This window comes from Adiantum capillus-veneris, chromosome 21, assembly GCF_014529385.1.
Source record: "Adiantum capillus-veneris isolate H3 chromosome 21, ASM1452938v2, whole genome shotgun sequence".
In the NCBI taxonomy this organism is placed as follows: domain Eukaryota; kingdom Viridiplantae; phylum Streptophyta; class Polypodiopsida; order Polypodiales; family Pteridaceae; genus Adiantum; species Adiantum capillus-veneris.
In genome coordinates, this window is record NC_140951.1 from 62,855,500 (window position 1) to 62,876,236 (window position 20,737).

Here is a 20,737-nt window from a genome sequence, read left to right on the forward strand (position 1 = left end):
GCTTGGGTAAGCCTCAATTCCTTTGGCTGAAATTACATGGCCAAGAAGAGTGACCTTGCTTTCACCAATGTGAAACTTATCTACATTAAGTTGGCCACCCAAGGTTTGCAGCCTAGTCAGGCCATCATAGACCTTGCTCAAATGGAGGGAGAAAGAGCTCTAGATGTAGAAAGTTACATAGTGTTGGAATGTGGCCGGAGCGTTGTTGAGGCCAAAAGGCATTACCCTGTAAATAAAACATCTCCATGGTGTTATGAACGTTGTCTTTTTCGGTCGACCATAAACCATAACTTCACACCTATGCCAAAAACAATTTTTCGATATTTTTGCAAGCATGCATAACATGCAAATGAATCTTTTTGACCTCAAACCAATGCATCAACTATACTCTATCACATCACTGTACTCATATGGTACACACATAACAAACAATAATCCCAAAAGAAAGCCGCTTTAATCATATCTGCCTAGGCGTTGGTACAGTTGAAGATGGTCAGCCTATGGAAGTGAAAGAAGCCTAGGCATGGCAGTTTGCAGGCAAATGGCAGGGACATTGAGCAAGTATTTGATGCAACTAGGAGACAGGTACACAGGGATGGATCACTCTCTAGTAGAAAATGCAATTGTTTTTTGCTATCACATGTGACAATTATATCACAAGGTTGTGAACAAGACAAGGGATATTGGATATAGGTGCTATGAGGTTTATGATATGGGATTTTGATCCTGATGTCTACATGACACTCTACTTGAGAGGGTTTTTTCTGTGCTTGAAGGCACATATCTCATAGCTCACCAATCGGACACTATGGCGGATTTGTGACTAGGGATTGATGGTGATTAAAGTAGCTAGGTGTAATATGCAGGTTTCAGTCCTCATATGATAAAGATGATGCTATGGAAAGTTCTCTAGCAGGTGGCATGATAGCTAGTGATGGTACAAGTGCTTCAAGTATAAAAAGTATGCTTATAGTCGGCACAAGGACTTGTGGACACTACAAGAGGTTGTGTGCTCTTGTGACGTTGTTAGCGACGGAAATACACTGGGTTTTTATAACCCCCGGCGTCGCTAAAACCGTCGCTAATAGCGTCGCTACGAGAGCGTCGCTATGTGCGTCGCTATGAGCGTCGCTATATAGCGACGCATATAGCGATGCCTATAGCGACGGTTATAGCGACATTTAAACAGAAGTCTATAGCGACGCTCATAGCGACGCTACAGAGCCATAAATAGCGATGGTTATAGCGACGCCTGAGAGAAACGTTTTTTGGTGACAGGGCATTGAATGCCCTGCCACCCATCAACCATATTGTACTTGATTCACTTTTTAAAAAAAGTGCAAGGGTAGATAATAGACCCAAAATAGTCACCCACAAGACGCATTGTTTGCAAAATTGACAAGAGTAAAATTGACAATTGTACACATCATAGGCAAAATGAATTGATTGACAAATGTAATAATGACAATTGTACAACATCATAGGCATAAAGAATTGATTGGCAAAATGAACTGCGGTGACAAATGTAATAATATACATGGTTCAAAAAGATGTATAAAATCCGTCTCATGATACATAAGCTATGAGAAACCCTAAACTAATGCTATCTAGCTACGGCTAAACTGACATCGTCTAGTTAGACGTCTCATCGCGTCCAAGCGGCGTATCTGTCGGATTCTGCAAAAAAAGACAATAAGACAGCTTTCAGTAAGTATAAACATATAACGGCATTTATAAAACAATACAAAAAATAGAAAAGAGTAAACCCTAATACTAACCATGCCGCCGCGAGAACTGAGAATGTCCATCAGGAAGTTTAAGCCCTTCCTGCCTGTGCACTCGCGCTCGTATGGTGTGGGATCACGTCCTGTCATCGACCACTGTCAAAACATACAAAGATTACATTATGTTAGAATTAAAAAACTCATAAACCCTAAACTATCAAACATAAAGAGCAATGCGAAAACACTTACAAAATCGGCCTCAAATGATGCCCATCCACCGCTCTCCAAGTGGTGCGAGCTCCCTGCCTCTACTCGCGCTCTGGCTGCATCCTTTTGTTGCTTCCACTTGTCAGGATTCTCGCGCGCTGCTTTCTTCGCATTCTTCCAATCTTCTTTGGCCAGCCAATCTGGCCTGTTCCACCCATGCTTGATTGCTTTTTGCACTTCGGAACGCTTGTGTTTGCAGTATTCGCGCATTCGAATCTTCATCAGGTCTTCATTGAAGCGTTGATCCCGTGCGGGAACGGGAAACTCATCATGAAGTATGCTGATGACTCTGTTTTTTAAATCACTTGGTACTTCACTCCATTTGTTTAGTATGTAGTGTCTAAACAGCTCAGAGCAAAGACCACACATGCGCGAGATCACCTTCTTGCCATCATCATCCATGATGATGCCGTCGCTGAAGTCGACGGAGGAAGGCAAGCCCTCTGCCCGGTGACGCGTGAACCTGGGTGTCCCGGCAGGGGTCTCTAGCGGCGTGTCGATGGGGGTACGGACGTCAGGTATCTCCACCGGCGTCTGGGCCCTGAAGCGAGGAGTGTCGAGTGGGGTGGCTCCTGGCGGAGTAGGTAGAGGTGTGTAGCTTCTAGGAACAATCAGCCGCGCAAAACCTGGCGTAGATGGCGATGTTGTGGCTGGTGTGGGGGTGGGCAAAGAAGGGGAGGGTAAAGAGCCTCGTCGAACACGAGGCAGTGTGGAGGCATCGGCGGCGGAATTCCCACAACAACCGCCACCGCCACCACTAGAGCGCCGGTGTCTAGACGAGTGTGAAGCTCGTCTCGTCGACGCTGAAGCTTCGGAGCGCGCCGAATGCTCCGAAAGAGAGGGAGATGTGGATGAGTAGGAACGCGCGATGATGCGCCAAAGCGATGACGCTCCACGTACCACTGTCTCTGTTGCGGTGACAAAGAAGAAAGAAACTCCTCATCATCCATACCTGCATTAAACACACGAATATTTAAACTTAATATTGAATGAATAGAGTAGACAATGACTCAAAGACCATTAAATACAATGACGTAATGACGCATATAAATACAATGACGCAATGAATTGAGTGATAAAAGAGGCAACTCGAAAACTCAGAATTTTCAATCAAAAGATGTGAGCGCGAGTAGAAAAGAGCGTTATACACCATGGAAGGTACTTAGAGAGCCAGAGCTTTTACAACACAGAGCAAAATTATTCAAATACAATATTTGTGGCTTTAAGAGATCTCTCTCTCATCCTCGCATAACTCAGCATAACTTCCTATATCTATATAGAGCTCTCCGTTTAAACACATATCCTTTGTTTCATTTTGTAGCTCCTCTGCATGCACCCCATATAGAGTAGTAGCATCTTGATGCTCGTCTGGCACCACCGCAGCGGCTTCTGATTGAGCATCTTCTCTCATCTCCTCCATTGATGCCGTTGTGATTGGCACATGGTAGCCTTCATACGTCCTTGCACTACGAGGGGCCACCTCTATGACGTACCACCAGTTTGATGTAGACTTTGTAGGATGAAATATTACCTGCCAGAGCCACATAACTTACATGAGAGCTTTCAAGCACATAACTTGTAAAAGGGGGATGTTAACTATTTACATACTTACTTGTTCACAATGCTCTTAGGTCATTCCATTTCTTAGTAGAATCCACCTCAAGAAAACCAGACTCTCCTCTACGCACAGTAGCGGTGCGACCCTCCATGATTATCTTGAACCATTGCACGTCAAACAAGTCGACAAAAAATCCTCTGTAATCGATCCTCAAAATCTCTTGTAGCGTGACGAAGTAAGTGAGTTCCTCCACCACAGGATCCGCATCAGAGGAACGTCGTCGACTAGACTGTTCAAATTTTGCCATGATTCCACAATCTTGAGTAAAACGCTTTTTGTCGATCCGTTCCACCCTAAAATGTCGACCTTTACACCATGCTCCTGTGTATGACTTATACTACAACGAACAAAGATTATGAGTGGCCGTTCAAACGTTTAGAAATAAAGTCACTAGCTAGTCGTACATTGCAAACTTACCTTGGTCGCGCAACCCCGAGAGTACTCCCACTCTTCCTCAGTCACTTCGTCACCGCATTGTTGTGCGCTTTTCAATTGGTTGTGCAACCATATTAAGCTCATGAATGTTGGTAGGCTCTCCAGAACCGTCGGATAGTGCATCGGTGGTCGTCTTCCCCGTCTCCACTCGATTCGTGCCCTTTGTCGCTCTTGCTTTGCATCCTCATATTGTGAAATCCACTTTTGCATCACTGGATTGTGAAGCATGCAAAATAGATCGATTTTAGCCTCTATATCTTCCGTCATCTTCTTCTCAACACCGAGATTGCACATGAAAATCCCAGATATGCGCTCATCATCTATGGTTCGCCATAGCGTGTCCTGAGCTTTATCAAATCCGTCTAGCCACTCTCCAATGTACACTAGAGACTCTGATACCAACCAACCTTCTGACATGCTACCCTCCGGACGTGCCTTTTGACGCACATATCCCTTAAGCGTTTTCATGAAACGTTCTAAGAAGAACATCCATTTGGAATGAGCTGTGCCAGCTATTTCCACCTCATCAACTATGTGAACAAGAAGATGCACCTGAATGGTTAGCATGGTAGTAGGAAAATGTTTCTCAAACATGCACACAAGCTCCGCCGGTCAGATGGTCCCATAGTAGATTACCCACATTCTTGAATATGTGCATTGGATCGAGCAAGTGATTGATCATGAGTCGGGGCCAGTATGGTAACTCGTACCATAGAGATAGTCTCTTCATCCCTGGAGGCAATCCGTCATCGCACATCTCCTTCTGCTCTAACCATGCTTGTGCAGACATCCTTGGTGGCTCTCTTCCCAAAAAGCCGTCGCGTAACACATGATTATTTGGAAGATACGCTTGATGACCTTCGTAGATTTGCTTCTTCAGTGAGGGCGCCCTACGTGCATTCAGTCTAGGTCCACATGTGACACATGCTCTGTATCCGCTTGTTTGAAGCCCTCCATGTATACACATGATAATAGATCAACTATGGGAAAAAACAAGATTTACAGTGTCTAAGTGAGGAGTGTCAATAGATCACCTGAGCATTCTGTTAGCCCGGGATAGTCATGCATGGTCCACATTACAATGCCTCTGATCAAAGCATTCCGTCGTCCTGTGTGTCGGCTCATATCCACCACCTCTATGCCAATCCACAATTGTTGTAGCTCTTCCAATAGTGGACGAAGATACACATCCATATTCTCCACTTTATATCGCCCTGGCACAATCAAGCTTACCATAGGTGCCCCTTCTTCGTAGTCAACCACGGGGGAATGTTGTAGTTGACGATGACAACGGGCCATACACTGTAAGATGTTGATCTTTGACCAAATGGATTTACGCCATCCATAGCCAGGCCTAAGCGCAAATTTCGAGCTTCCCTGGCAAAATCCGACCATGTTCCATCTATATGTTTCCAGGCTGCGCAATCTGCAAGAATTCGTAGCACATCATCCGAAGATTTATTCTCCTCATGCCATGATGCTAGGGCGGCCATGGACTTACATTCGAAGAAATGCTTGATGCGAGGAAGCAGAGGAAAATGTCGCAAAACCTTTTGTGGAATTTTTGTCCCGTGGAGATCTACTCGATATCTTTCGGAATCACATTTCGGACACTTCTCCATGTCTATGTATTCCCCTCTGAAAAGAATGCAGTCATTAGGACAAGCGTGGATAGAATTGTAATCCATCCCCAAGTTTCGCAAAATCTTTCTTGCTTCATCTCGGGAATCTGGCATCACATTGTCAGCTGGTAGTATGTGCTCTTTAAGCAATCTACACAACATAAAAATACGATACAGTCGTGTGAAAATCTATCAGATCATTATACATTTAGAGTTTTATTAAAGTAAACTAATTGTAATAGATCACCTAAAAAGCGCTGTGACGCTAGTGTCACTCCATCCAAACTTTGCCTGCATGTTGAGAAGAACCAGGAGTGCTTTCAATCTAGACATACGTGCTCCATTATACAATGGCGTATCGGCTTCACTTTTCATATCATCATAGATAAGCCTTTCTGAATCCATGATCGTCTCGATCATTTCATCAATCTCGGGCTCAAACATTGCCTCGTTGGGAATGTGCTCTGTATGATCATCCCCCGAGCTGTCAGAGGCTACATCTTGTGGCCTCACATATGCTGCTTGACGAAAGCGCCTGCGAGCACGTCTATTGGGTTGCAAGATTGCTGCTTGTTGGCCAGCGTCAGAGTCCGACGAGTTATAATTGGCAACAACTCGATCTATAATAGATGCATCGAACTCGCCAAATTCGCGAACATGCTGCAAAGAAATACGTCTTGTCCGTCACACAGCATTCTTGCATTGATTACAAGGACATAAGACCCTCCTTGAGAGATAGGTGTTTCGGTTGGACGGTCCCACATCCTCGTCACTACTCATAATGAGGATAAAAATCTTATAACCTGGACAACAAATTTAATATTCTATTGGCATTCTTCGTCTTATCTCTCTCTCTCTCTCTCTCTCTCTCTCTCTCTCTCTCTCTCTCTCTCTCTCTCTCTACCTCACATTCTCTAGTCATGTCCAATCCCCGCACACCTCGGTCTAGAGGTGCACGGAGATCAGAACCACCGGGTTATAATCTCGTCTTTATTGGTCAATACCTATATTTGTGGGTACAAGAAATCTACAGACCCACGTCTACATGATACTGCATGTAGTGGACAAAACCTCTTTGCCTCTTCTCTAGCTGTAGCACTTCACAGCATCTTAACATCTTTTCACGGTAGATCTTTTCACTGTTCGTCTAACTCTAAACCCTAAACCATAAGTAATTCTTGCATGGACTCGATCTAACGTAAATAAGCGTAAATCTAAATAAACGTAAATCTAACTAAAAATAAACCTAAATCTAATTTAACGTAAGTCTACATCTAACCTAATCTTTAACGTCTTTTGGGATAGTTTCCTACAACGTTAAAACTCTCTTCTTCTTGGGTGTGTGTGTGTGTGTGTGTGTGTGTGTGTGTGTGTGTGTGTGTGTGTGTGTGTGTGTGTGTGGGTAAACCTAAATAAACCTAAGTCTAATCTAATATAACATAAATCTAAATCTAACGTAAATTATGTTATATTAAAAACAAAGAACTAAACTAACAGGGATTATAAAAACCTTAAAACTAATTTTTCACATAACTCGGCAAGAGTTGGCATTCTCATCACTAAAGATGTGAGAGTTAACTTCCGGCGGTGACGGTGCCTCATCTCCATCCACATCTGACGACAGGAATTGGCCCTTTGGACCGTTCTTGCTCTTGTTACTAACTTTGAAGTTGCTGTTGAATGACTAGAGGTTGTCTAGATGGTCATTGTCGGGGATGTAGTGACTCTTGCCGCCTTGAAGATCCACCTTCTTCCCTATCTTCTGAAGACATTTCACCAGTACTTTTGGATCGACGGAGCCCACCATGAGTGAAGGCAGCAATACCCTATATTCCATTGAGGGCTTTCTTCACCCGCTTCATGCAGGCATCGCAGTCTATGTACATGGAGCTTGAGGACGGTGAAGATTCAAGGACTGCAAACGGTGACAATGTGCAACAACGTCAACCAAATGAGGAGCCTCAACCTATTCCCCAAAGATCTACAAGAGCAAGTAGACCTCCAGAAAGGTTTGTTCCTTCAACCATCTCTTGATCTCAGATTCTGGAGAGCCGGAATCATATGAAGAAGCTATGCAACATGAATCCAAAGAAGAATGGACGAAGAGTATGCAAGTGGAGATGGACTCACTACATCGCAACCAAACATGGGAGTTGGTTGAGTTGCCTAAAGGTAAGCGGGCACTTCAAAAAAAATGGGTGTACAAGCTAAAGGAAGAAGAAGGTGGGAAGAAAAGGTACAAGTGTAGGCTTGTGGTAAAAGGTTTTTCTCAAAAGAAAGGTATTGAATTCAATGAAATATTTTCTCCTGTTGTAAAAATGAACTCAATTAGGCTTGTCTTAAGCCTTGTGGCTGCTCATGATCTAAATCTCGAGCAAATGGATGTAAATACGGCATTCCCTCACTGTGACTTAGAGGAGGAAATCTACATGCTTCAACCAAAGGGGTATGAAGTAAAAGGTAAGGAGAAAATGGTTTGCAGATTAAAGAAGAGCTTGTATGGTTTAAAGCAAGCATCAAGAAAATGGTACTTGAAGTTTGATCGATGGATGTTGGATCATGGATTCACAAGATGCAACTCGGATCACTGCGTCTACACGAAGAATTTGGGAGATGGGAAATTCATCATCCTAATGTTGTATGTTGATGACATGTTGATTGCAAATGCTAACATGCAGGACATCAAAGACCTAAAAGAGGAGTTGTCCAAATCTTTTTCAATGAAAGATTTAGGTGCTGCAAAGAGGATACTTGGTATGAAAATATCAAGGGATAGGACGAAAAAGACAATAACGCTATCTCAAGAAGATTACATCAAGAAGGTACTAGAAAGGTTTGCAATGCAAAATGCAAAACCAGTTTCTACACCTTTGGCTGGTCATTTTAAACTAACGAAGGATATGTGTCCAAAGACACAAGAGGAGATAGCCTATATGTCTAAAGTTCCATATGCTGGAGCGGTAGGTTCTTTAATGTATGCTATGGTCTGGACAAGGCTAGACATTGCACATGCAGTGGGAAATTGTGAGTAGGTTCATGGACAACCCAGGTAAAGAGCATTGGCAAGCTGTGAAGTGGATACTTAGGTATCTAAAAGGGACAACAACAAAAGCTTTGTATTTTGGAGGAACTGATATTTTTCTAGAAGGGTATGCTGATGCAGATATGGCAGGTGACAAAGACTCTCGAAGGAGCACTACTGGCTATGTGTTCACGGTTGGAGGCACAGCAGTAAGCTGGGCTTCAAAGCTGGAGAAAGTGATTTCACTTTCTACCACGGAAGCAGAGTATGTAGCAATGACGGAGGCAAGCAAAGAAATTCTGTGGCTTCACAGATTCTTAGAAGAGCTTGGATTCAAACAAGACAATTGTGTCTTGTACAGTGATAGCCAAAGCGCTATCCATCTTTCCAAGAACTCAGCCTTTCATTCAAGGACAAAGCACATTGAGGTGAGATATCACTTCATACGCACTCTTTTGGAAGAGGGACAAGTAAAGCTAGGAAAGGTGCATACAAGTGAAAATCCTGCAGACATGTTTACAAAGGTGGTCAACAAGGAGAAGTTGAGCTTTTGCTCATCTTCAATCGGCATTCAAGGATAAGAAGCCAGAATGGAAAGCAGTCACAGGTTTGGTTTGGAGATCAGTCTCCAAGTGGGAGATTGTTAAGTATGGAGCCTGATTTACCCTTGTAATTTTCTGTGGTAAAAGCGCACATTTGTAAGGCCCCCATTATGAGAAGAAGCCATCGTGCGTGAAGGAAAATCACTCACCGGAAACCAAAATTTTCACGGACAAGAATCAGGGGCAACTTTAAGGGCCTCGAGGGCGGAGGCCCCCGAGACTTTTTTTTTCGTCGGAATATTCTTTTTCTCCAGAATATTATGGCCGGACGGCGGCCGAAAAGTGGTCGGAAAACAACCGGTCGGTTGGCCGGTGGCCGGTAGTCAATGGCCGATGGCCGGTGGTCGGAAGTCAATGGCCGGTGGCCAGTGGTCGGAAGTCAATGGCCGATGGCCGGTGGCCGAATTCAAAAGCGGACTTGTCTTCTCAAGGGCGGCCACACATGGGCGGATTGGAGGGTCTGATTTGAACTTATTTGCACAAGGGTGGCTACACATGGCTGTCTCTCATAAGAGAGGGCAGCCCTTTTGGCCTATAAAAGGAGGCCATTTCTACACACATTTCATAGTGTGAAGTTGATGCAACAAGGTGAGTGTGAGGTGGTGAGAGTGAAGCAAGGCGGGAGCTCCATTAAGGGTATAATCCCTTTGTAAACTACTTCTTGTTTTGAAGTACTAAAGCCATTGAGTGGCTGCTTTCCCGTGGACGTAGCCCACATTGGGTGAACCACGTATATCGTGTGTACTCTCTCTCTCTCTCTCTCTCTCTCTCTCTACTCTATAATCTCGTGTATATAAATCTGTCTCTCTCCATTAAGTAATCTACTCAATTATCTATTTAGCTACGTCTTATTTCCTAATATAGACACTGTCTTGATTGCAAAATCGCAACATTTGTGGGTTTTGTCTCGTTTTGTAGGCCACAAAATCCTAAAGAAGCTTGAACGCATCATAAACCATTTGAAATGTGAAGTCGAGGAAGATGCTGGCATGACTAAGCCTGAGTCACTCCAGAATGCATGGACTCCAGCCTTGGAGCATTGCTTCTCAATACCACTCAACTTGAATGCAGGGGCACAAACGCAGGTTTTGGTTTCAAAGGGATCAACTTCCCATCTCTGTTGCAGCGAATCCACTATCCCAACTCTGAAAGACAAGAATACTGTGAAATTCTCACAAACAAGATGTAAATTGCTTGATCTTCAAGGTCAGTCAAACCCTACTGATGCAATACAAGCAGCAGAGTATGGAAGGGACTTGGCAAATAGTGCTGCAATGCCACCAGAATGCTCTTTGAAACAAAGTCATGCTAACATGAGTGTGTCTATGTTGTCAAGCTTGCCTATTGCATTGCGCTAGCATCACACGATTGCCTTTAATACCTATAATGAACAATCAAGTTGAACCTAGCGCAGTGACATACAACACGTTGATTGATGGGCTGGGCAAGAAAGGAAAAAAAGGGATGATGCAGACATATCGATATCGATATTGATGCAGACATATCGCTATTGATGGAGACGGGTGCATGTATTAGCCTCGCAAGGGGTGGTGCTGCTCGGAGACAAACTTACGCTTTCTTTTTGTGTGCTTCCTTCACCGCTTGCTAGAGAGAGAGAGAGAGAGAGAGAGAGAGAGAGAGAGAGAGAGAGAGAGAGAGAGAGAGAGAGAGAGAGAGCTTACTTGGGAATTGAGGCATGCGTAGACGAGCTTACTCAGAAGGAGAGGAGCAATAGCGATATCGCTATTGCTCCATTTATTTTTGTCTTTAAAAAAGCCAAAAAAAGGGTAGCAATAGCGATATCACTATTGCTCCTTTTTTTTGGTTCGTTAAAAAAAAAAAAAAAATTGCCCTCCCCAGCAGTCTTTGGAAAAAATGTGTCTCAGCTTAGTATCGTGCCCTTTTGAATTTTCAAAATGCCGGTTGAGGGCAAGGGGAAAAGGAGAAATTCTTCCCCAAAAAAGAAAAAAATAGTGTAAAAACCGGAAAAAGTAAACTAATTTTCTAAAATTTCCTCTTGGAAAATTCAAGGAAAGGAATTTTGTATGCTTGGAAAAATGATTTTTCCCGAAAACTGCCTCCCAGCTTGCATACGTCCCCCAACTTCATTAATAGAGCTCTTCGCTCATCTCATGTACAGAAGTACCAGGACAACCAACATTCCTCGGCCAGCAGCCCACTACATGACTCCTCCTCCTCCTGCAGTACCAAGTGCCCCCCATATGGACTGCATCTTGTTGCCCCCTCACCACTCCCTCTGCGGCATTGTCCAGTCTGCACTGGCCGTCGACACCTTGCATAATACGGATCCATCGGCACAATATGGATCCCTCGGCCAACTATACCTGCAGTATCATGCAAGAAGTTGCATACCACGACCCTGCTATATCTACTTCTTTTGTAGCTCTTCACCACGGACGCATTGGCAGTACTAAAGATAACAATGCTGCAGCCCAACCACGCGTTGACAAGATTGAAAACTTTCTATCACATTACTACATCAAAGAGAACCCATTGTGCATCTCGACTCAGAAAGCTCCATGTTTTGCAATAGTACCACCACAACCTTGGAGCAGCATCAACGAGTGTGCAATCCTTTGAGAGTTTTGACATGTTTAATGGAAGCTACAACCCAGCAAGTTTGTAAGATGATATTAGGTTGCATTAACAAGATACCGTACATCCAATGTTGGCTAACCCTAATCACTCAATGCCTTACCCGAGCGACAAAACTTGAGAGAGAGAGAGAGAGAGAGAAGAGAAGAATAAGAACAGAGTTTTAACATGGTAGGAAACTATAGAAAGAGACCTTAAAGATCTAGGGTGTATTGCTTTTAATAGCAACATCGCTAGTAACACTTCATGATGTCCATTTAATTAGACCCTTCATGATATCAATGAAGTATATTTATTTCTTTTTTTGTAGGCTCTAGATGACTATTGCATCGAGTTCATCCCTCCAACAAATCTCTCAGTGTCACGTCACGCTTCATGGCTAGTAGGTGAAGGTCACAAGTCTGAGATTTCTTTGTACGATGCAACAATTTCGGATATTGGGAACACTCTTCTTCAACAATCCAAAAGAATGGCATATACAGAGGGTAAGTATATAGGAAGCGGACCAAGCATAAGCAAGATCATAGATAGGGCAGCTTCACGACAATTTCACACACCTACTCCATCACAGACTAGCCGTATTGTGAACGATGCAATCGGAGGAACTGATCTTCCAAAGGTCCCTGAGTTTTCTGGAGACCGGGTTACAATGACAAGGCAACGCAAGACATTTGGCAATGTTATAGGCGAGGAGGAAAATAGTTCACACAGGCCAGAGTATGTCACTCAAAATGTTGCTCGACAAAGAAAGGCTCGAAAGTTGTCATTTGGAGATGCATCACAGGTAACCCAAGATCACTCTATGGACACAAAGAGAGAGAGAGAGAGAGAGAGAGAGAGAGAGAGAGAGAGAGAGAGAGAGAGAGAGAGAGAGAGAGAGAGAGAGAGAGAGAGAGAGAGGAGGTCCTTGAGTAGCCCACTAGAAGGAAGAGATGGAGGAGAACCGGCGGTAATGGGCGGTGGTGGTAGGAGGAGGAGTGGGAGATGGTGGTAGTGAGTAACACCACCAACCACAGGCGGTGGACTAGGGTGTTGGTTGTCATGGGTGGTAAGGGGTGGCAATGGGAGGTAGAGGTGGTGGGGGGCAAAAAAAAAATCTCGCTCCAAAGCTCGCTCCATAACCACCCCCATAATGAAGTAGTGGATGCACTGAGTCGGATGCCTCAGGTTAATTCACTTGCTTTCACGGAACTAAAGAGTGGATTTTTGGAGTCATTGCATGGAAGTGTGCATAAGATCAATCATATGCTAAAGTGTGGAGTGCAGTTTTAAAAAGGGATCCCTTACGCTCACATGTCTCTGAACAGCCAGATCAACATATCTCTACACGCGCAGATAAAAACTCCAACACACAGAGCTCCACCCCTACTCAGGAAAAGCTTAAGCGATAGAAGAATTTTTACATTGATGATGGCTACTTACTTCACAAAGGTAGAGTATGAGTGCCAAAGGACTTAGACACTAGGCGCCAAATATTATTTGAGTGTCATGCTAGTTCAAGTGCTGGTCATCCAAATATTCGTAAGACGTATGCCTTAGTTCGACGGCAATTTTATTGGCCGAGCTTACATCATGATGTCCAAGAGTACGTACTAAACTACCAACAATACCAAGTTAATAAGACAGAGCACCTCAAGGTAGGTGGCCTTTTACATCCTTTAGAGATTCCACAAGGTAAGTGGGAGAGTATCTCTATGGATTTTGTAGTAGAACTACCTACTACAAATTGTGGCCATGATGCCATTTGGGTAATTGTAGACCGTCTACAAAGATGGGCCGATTCATTCCCACTAAGACTGCAGTTAAGACACTGGAATCAGCACGGCTATTTGTAGAGCATATATATAAACTCTACGATCTTCGAGCTAGTATCATTAGTGACAGAGATCAAAAGTTGGATAATCACTTTTGGAGAGCTATGCTCCAAAAGTTGGAAACAAACTTAAATCTAAGTATAGCTGATCATCCAGAAACGGATGGTCAAATAGAAAGAGTTAATCAAGTGCTAGAGGATATGATACGAGCGTACGTTAGCAAGAAGCAAACCAATTGGGAAGACTACTTACCTATATTGGAATTTTCTTATAATAGTTCAAAGCATGTGACTACAAGGTTTAGTCCATTTATGCTTTTGTATGGATTTCAACCTAGATCACCCGTTACGGTTGGGTTGGCTAAGGAGAAGATACAGCAAGTGAAGGATTTTCTCCAAGAACATTTTGACATGCTTCGAGTTGCTTGACAAAATGTTAAGAAATCTCAAGATCGATATAAGAAGTACGCTGGTGAGCATCGTTGTCTTGCTACTTTCGAAGAAGGAGACAAGGTTTTCCTCAAAGTTCCAGAGCATTCAGAAAGTCTGAAGACGAAAAGAGTTGCTATTTCTACCATGCTACTGTGGACCGTTTACCATTCTCAAACATATAGGTCAAGTGGCCTATAAGTTAGCTCTTCCAGATCACTCACGAGTTCATCTTGTTTTTCATGTTAGCCGTTTACAAAAATAGCTAGGATAGAATGATAATGTCATTGACACAGGTGTGTTGGTTGACCTTATTGCACCACCAAGCATTCCTCATGAGCCTGAAAAGATTTTGGATTCTCATGAGCTTCGCACCAGACATCATGTCAGACGACAGGTGTTGGTAAACTCGCTAGATAGACCTGAAGAAGGTTCTACATGGGAGAATGTCTCCGCACTTAAGAAACATTTTCCTATGTTCATTTTCAAGGATGAAAATGATTCTCCAAGGGGGGGGGGTAATGGAAGAACATGGGTCCTATGGGCAAGGCCATCGGCACAGCCGAGGAGTGTGTACGCTAGAAGAAGACTATAAGATAGCACGGTTGGGTGGAGACTAGCACACACATTACCACCACCCTTTCATCATCCAAAGATTCATCCAATAAGCACATAAGATCTAGATCTGCCGCTTGTTTGAGAAGAATATTCCACCCTACATATCTTAGCCACATCGGCTGTAGAGTGCTCTTAAAGTTTCTCTCCCTCATCCAAACATCTCTGAACTTCTATAGCACAAGGCTTAGCATGCAAACCAAAGATTACATCTACTTCCCTATCTATATCATTGGAACAACAAAACAAACCCAATCATATACAACATCAAGAGATTGCACTTCACTATCCACCTCCTCTGAATAAGCATCATCAAGTTTATAATGATCACTCTACCATATTGGAATCTCTGCATCACAAAACCTTGCTAAAGAAGAATTATGCACCTCCCTAAATCATCACTTTTCTCATCTTCAACCACATTCTCTCTCTCTCTTTCTCTCTCTCTCTCTCTCTCTCTCTCTCTCTCTCTCTCTCTCTCTCTCTCTCTCTCTCTCTCTCTCTCTCTCTCTCTCTCTCTCTCTCTCTCTCTCTCTCTCACTCTCACTCTCAAGCCCTCAAAATTCCTCTGAATCCTCATGCTTTTTGCAGCCCTGTAAGTCTTCAACTTCAGCCATTAGCATGAAATTCTCAATTCCAGGTTTTTCATAGACAACTTGGACCACCTCTTTATCATCTTTATCTTGTAATAGACTACCATCCTAACATAAGAACTCATCAATAGCAGTTTCAAGCTTAGTCGAATCTACTTGCAAACCTCCACATAAGTTGGCACATTAACATAATCATCATCATCTTCATACATGCTTGGGTCCCATTGTTTGCGGATGAAAACAACTTTAAACTTGCTCCAGCTATGTAGATTTTGATGTTGAAGCTCCTGGACTCTCTCAAAATAATTTGGGATCATAAACCTATCAAATTTACAATATTGTCCTCTTTTGGCACCTCATGCAAATTTATCTCCTCTTCATAGCACATCAAGTATCCTACTAGATGATAACCATCAAAAATCGCCTACTAATAAAAAAGTAAGCGTTTAGCATTTTCATGGTCCAACCACTGCAACATCTCTTGCTTCTAGCTGTTTGTCTCTTTAAATTCCCCTTTTGCCATTGCTGACTCTGATACTTGAGGATTTTTGTGTTAATCTGATCTTGAAATCCACTCACTTCACTTTTTGCAAATTGTTGAAACTCCTCTTTCTCAGTTTTCAAACTGGTACCCAAGTTTTGGTTCTTAACCTGCACTTGATTTGAATATTGTTGTTGCAAAATAGCAGCCATTAGTCCCATAATCTATTGTATGTATTTCTCTTGGCCTATCAACATGATTGGCTCATGTTGGGTTCACCAAAAATTTCGGAGTGCGTGGTTCTTTGAGGTTGAATGGAAAAGCGTCGCGGGCTTCTAGTTGTAGACCTATAGTCAGTGTAACCTCAAACCAAGGGAAATTATTGCGGATAGGGAGAATTTAAGGGTAACTAAGAGTTTTTAGACAGTAAATTGAGAGAGATGGACACAAATGGGACCACAGTTAGGGGTTAAAATGAATTGAAAGAAGATAACAATACTTAAATGATACTGACAACCAACAGATGCTTCCCTTAACTTGATATTTGAAATTGATGATACAAATCAATTGTATATGCTGTCGTCCGTATGCCTGTTGATTTGCAAATCCCTGTTTAGTAATCAAAACCCGGTGGAAACAATCCATAATTTCCATAAAAATTTCACCCTGTATAGCTCCTTTGCCTATTATAATTTTTGAAGAAAAATCCCTTCCACCCTGTGCTCGATTGAGATTTGTACGCCCTCTATTGATTTGCTCGAGTCTTCTCTTACCAACGTCGATACATAGAGAGAAAAGTCTCCTCTATCACCACTTCGTATCCTTTCCCTTGATTCCTTCATAAATCTACCGAGAGGGACATGGGGGGGAGAGAGAGAGAGAGAGAGAGAGAGAGAGAGAGAGAGAGAGAGAGAGAGAGAGAGAGAGAGAGAGAGAGAGAGAGACTTCCTCCTCAAGAGGAAAAGCATGCCCCTTTGTTTTTTTCTTCCCTTACTTCCTCAGTCTGATTAGCCCTCACCATTCCTATACTCCCCTTTGGTTCCCTCCCTTGGTTACCCTTGAGCTTCATGTTCTTTCCTTCCTTCCACTTGGAATTAGCCACCTTGCTCCTCTTCCACCCTTTTGTTCTTGCAAAAAACTCTCCGAGTTTTGCTTGCTGATGGTGCTCCTCTTTTCCCTTTCTTTAAGGTCCGGAGAGCATAAGATGAAGCACCCCTTTTTATCCTTCTCCCTGTACTCCCTTTGCATGGCAACTTTCCAATCTCAAAATTGAGCAAGAGGGGTTATAGCCAAACCTTTGGCGAAGCCGAGTGAGAGAGTTCTCTCTCAAGAGAGAGAAATTGAGAGAAATTGGAGCCTCCCTCTCCTCTGCTTCCATTTCTTTCCCTTCCCCTCCTTCTCTTGCCACCTCTTTTTCTCCTCATTGCCTCCCCCTCCCAAACCCCTAAAAATATCCCTTTTAAATTCCACCTGCCTTTTGCCCCTCCATGACAGCCACTACGCCGTGACTAATGTGGCAGGGGAGTGGTATCTATGATGTGGGAGGTTGAATTTGTAGTGGCTTAAAATGAAACAGGATTAGGGCCAAAAAGAGGCGTCATGAGTTGCTAGACATGTGCCTCTCATTGGGGACTGCTGCCCGGCTCCATGCAGCCCTCTGAGAGATCCATGAGCATCCCTCTTGTCCTTGTTTGCTGCGTGCCCTATCGTCCATTCTTTTCTTACTCTCTTTCCCATATTTTCTAACCATTGGGAAGACTTCTTGGCTATGGGTGGCTCTCCTCTTTGTGCTTTTGGGCGGCCGGTCCCTCTAAGGCGTCCACTCCCGCAATAGACACCATATTTGGCATGCACAATTACCAAGACCCCAACAAATGCCTTTGCATTTGGTGAAAATCGCTTGTGACTCCCTTTCCATGAGTATGATAGGAATACCCTACAATCAACGTGTTTCAATAGATGGCATGATTTGAAATTTCGTCAAAAACTTTATGTGCTTTCGGAAGGGCACCACATTTGACATACGTCGACCAAAGCAATGCTAAAGCATAAATTTCCCTGCCATGGATGTGCTGGGCATTACCACAATAAAAAAGATCCTCAAATGCTTATCATGATCTCTAAATTGCATCACATTTTTCATACATATTGGCCAAGGTAATTCTAGGCACAACATTCGCAAATTTTCCTCCCTTTCGCATCCGGTGAAAAAGCCAGATCTTCTCTGCCACGGCTATGTTTGGCATTCTTGGCATCAATGCACTACATGAGATAACATTCCGGACCAGATGCTCCTTGACCAATTATTGCCATATTAAATGCACTACATTCCAGAACCTAGTCAAAAGCCAAAAAACTCTCAATTTGCACACTCATCGAGGTGACCAAACTGGTACTCAACTAGCCCCCGAGGAGACTTAAACTACCATTATCTTGGTAGCTAAAGATCCAATTAGCAATCCAAATAGACTAGAAGTCTCTATATGATAAGCACTTCAAATCTATGCTCTCATACCATCCCTGAGCCATCATCTCCAATTGCCCAATTTGGCTTGGATCTACAAACTATCCTAGCTTCAAACTGCCATAAATGTCACACCATAGCTCCAATTGATGAGCCATAAAGACAAGCATGGAGAAAATGTGAAGCACTATGATTTTGGCTTATAAAAACACATTTTGGTAGCATCTCTACATCTAAGTTTGCAACCAGCCACCTCATTTCATGGCCTCAAAACCTGCATTTAGCATGCATTTTATTATCCTAATGTCATAACATCTTTTGGCATAGGTCATAATTTTGCTAAAACCTTGAAACTACATGAAAATTCACATGTTTCACCCCATTTTAGCAAAGCGGTATGACAACGTATTTACATCCAAGACATTGTACAAATTAGAAAGTAAAAGGGCATAGCGCATCATGCTAAGATGAAGAGGGCATAGGTATGCATCTCTCCACTCTTAAGTAGATGAACATAACCCTCATATGTCTATGTAGTAAGAAACAATGATATGACTTAATACAATCCCTGATGAAGTGTGTGGAACTCACAACACAAACATCACTGTGGACAACTTAACAATCTTAGATGTAAGCCAAATATTATCGTATGTATCTACATCCAAGAAAACTCCAAGTCATGTAGTGATGAACAATGGTGTGTCTTTGGAGTTGGAAGCAAAAGGATAAAAAGTGGTCACATAGAGATGTAGAGGGCATGAACTATGCATCTCTCCACACTTTGTTTAATGAGCAGTAACCTTGTATTTCTACAAATGATGATGTGTCATAATATTAAATTGAGAAACCTATAGGTCACTCTAAAGTGAGAGATGTAGCATCATGCCTATTGCACTCCACGAGTCGTCCACTCAATTCTAACTTAGCTTTCGAGAGATATACTACTGCACCACAAGAGTGAGAATCAAAGTCTATCCTAGAACCCTTCCCTGCAGTGAGCCAATTAGCTGCACAACACGAGAAGAGTGACTAGATTCTTCTCACTTCTGGAGTGAGCCGATGCTTGCACAACGTGAAGTGGCCTATAACCTGCAAGCTAACTCTATGATGAGAGAAAAAGTGCTACATCACATGAGTCTGGCACAACCTAGAAAAACAAGTTAGTACACATAAACAAGTGGAAAATTATACCTCAATAGTCTCTATCTATTTGTAAATGTATTGCAGCTCTCCAACTAGGCACTTTCTCAAACCCTGGCAATGCAGAAGACAGTTCGCTGGTTTCGTAAAAAACGGCTACTGTCTTTATTATAGGTAGTTTTTTTTACTGAAGTATCTTTTTGGTCAAAAGATACTTTGATCAAAATATCTTTTGATAGAAAGTAAAATATTTGGAGTATAATAGCATTCTATACGTATAATTGTTTTGATATGGGCGTATAAATTCAACGAGCGCCCTATAAGGATGTTTGACTTTGTCTCTCTTGTCGGAAGTGGACAGCCTAGTGAAGTCCATGAACATTTTGTCAAAACCCTATCAACCAGCACACCATTGGAAAGATCTTAGAAAGTAGGTTCTAAATTCCGTAACTCTGATATATTTTGAGTTGATTGTAGAAGGTATGGCCTCCCCATTCAAATTGAAATGTGGAGAGAGATTCCATTTATAAGATCGAGTTGTCACATAAAAAAAAGAATCTGATAGCATGCTATGTATTAATGGATAGATCTCAATGAGTAAATTTTAAATACACAAGATCGGATAACTTTTTATTTCATTTGTAAAAAAATTAATGTGCACCCGTTTTGCACAATAGAGAAAGTCAACACCCTTATAGGTCCCCTTTGATAGTCCAAATCTTAATGTGCTTCAAGAGGAGGCAAAGAAGCAATCATACCCGATTTTTGCAAACACAGCAAGATGACAAAATTAAAATGCCCAAATCATCCATGCCAAAGTGTTTCATATGAAATAGCCTTAGAATCAACAACTAAATTTGAAAAATGCTTCCCACACTTGTCATACAAAGTGAGCTAATACATCCCATGACATAAAATGCCTGCTGCAACAATCTCATCACCAATACTCAGATCAGGAACCGTATATCTGTCATCCACAAATTTGACAACAAGACCAAGTCTATCAAGTGTAGATATAGACGAAATGCTGTTTTGAATCCTAGGTACATAAGTGTAAAAGAGCTTCCATTCATGACAGCCATCACAATCTTTCCAACTGCCTTAACTGGATAAGAGGCATTGTTGGCACAAGTGATTGAATTCCCATGAAGGACAGACTCAAGAGAGGTAAACAACTCACAATGTGAGGTAATGTGCTTTGTAGCACCACTTTCAAAACACCATTCATGTGAATTTGAAGCAGGTGACATGCATGCATCATTTATAGTAAGTACACTTTGCACTAAATGCCCACTC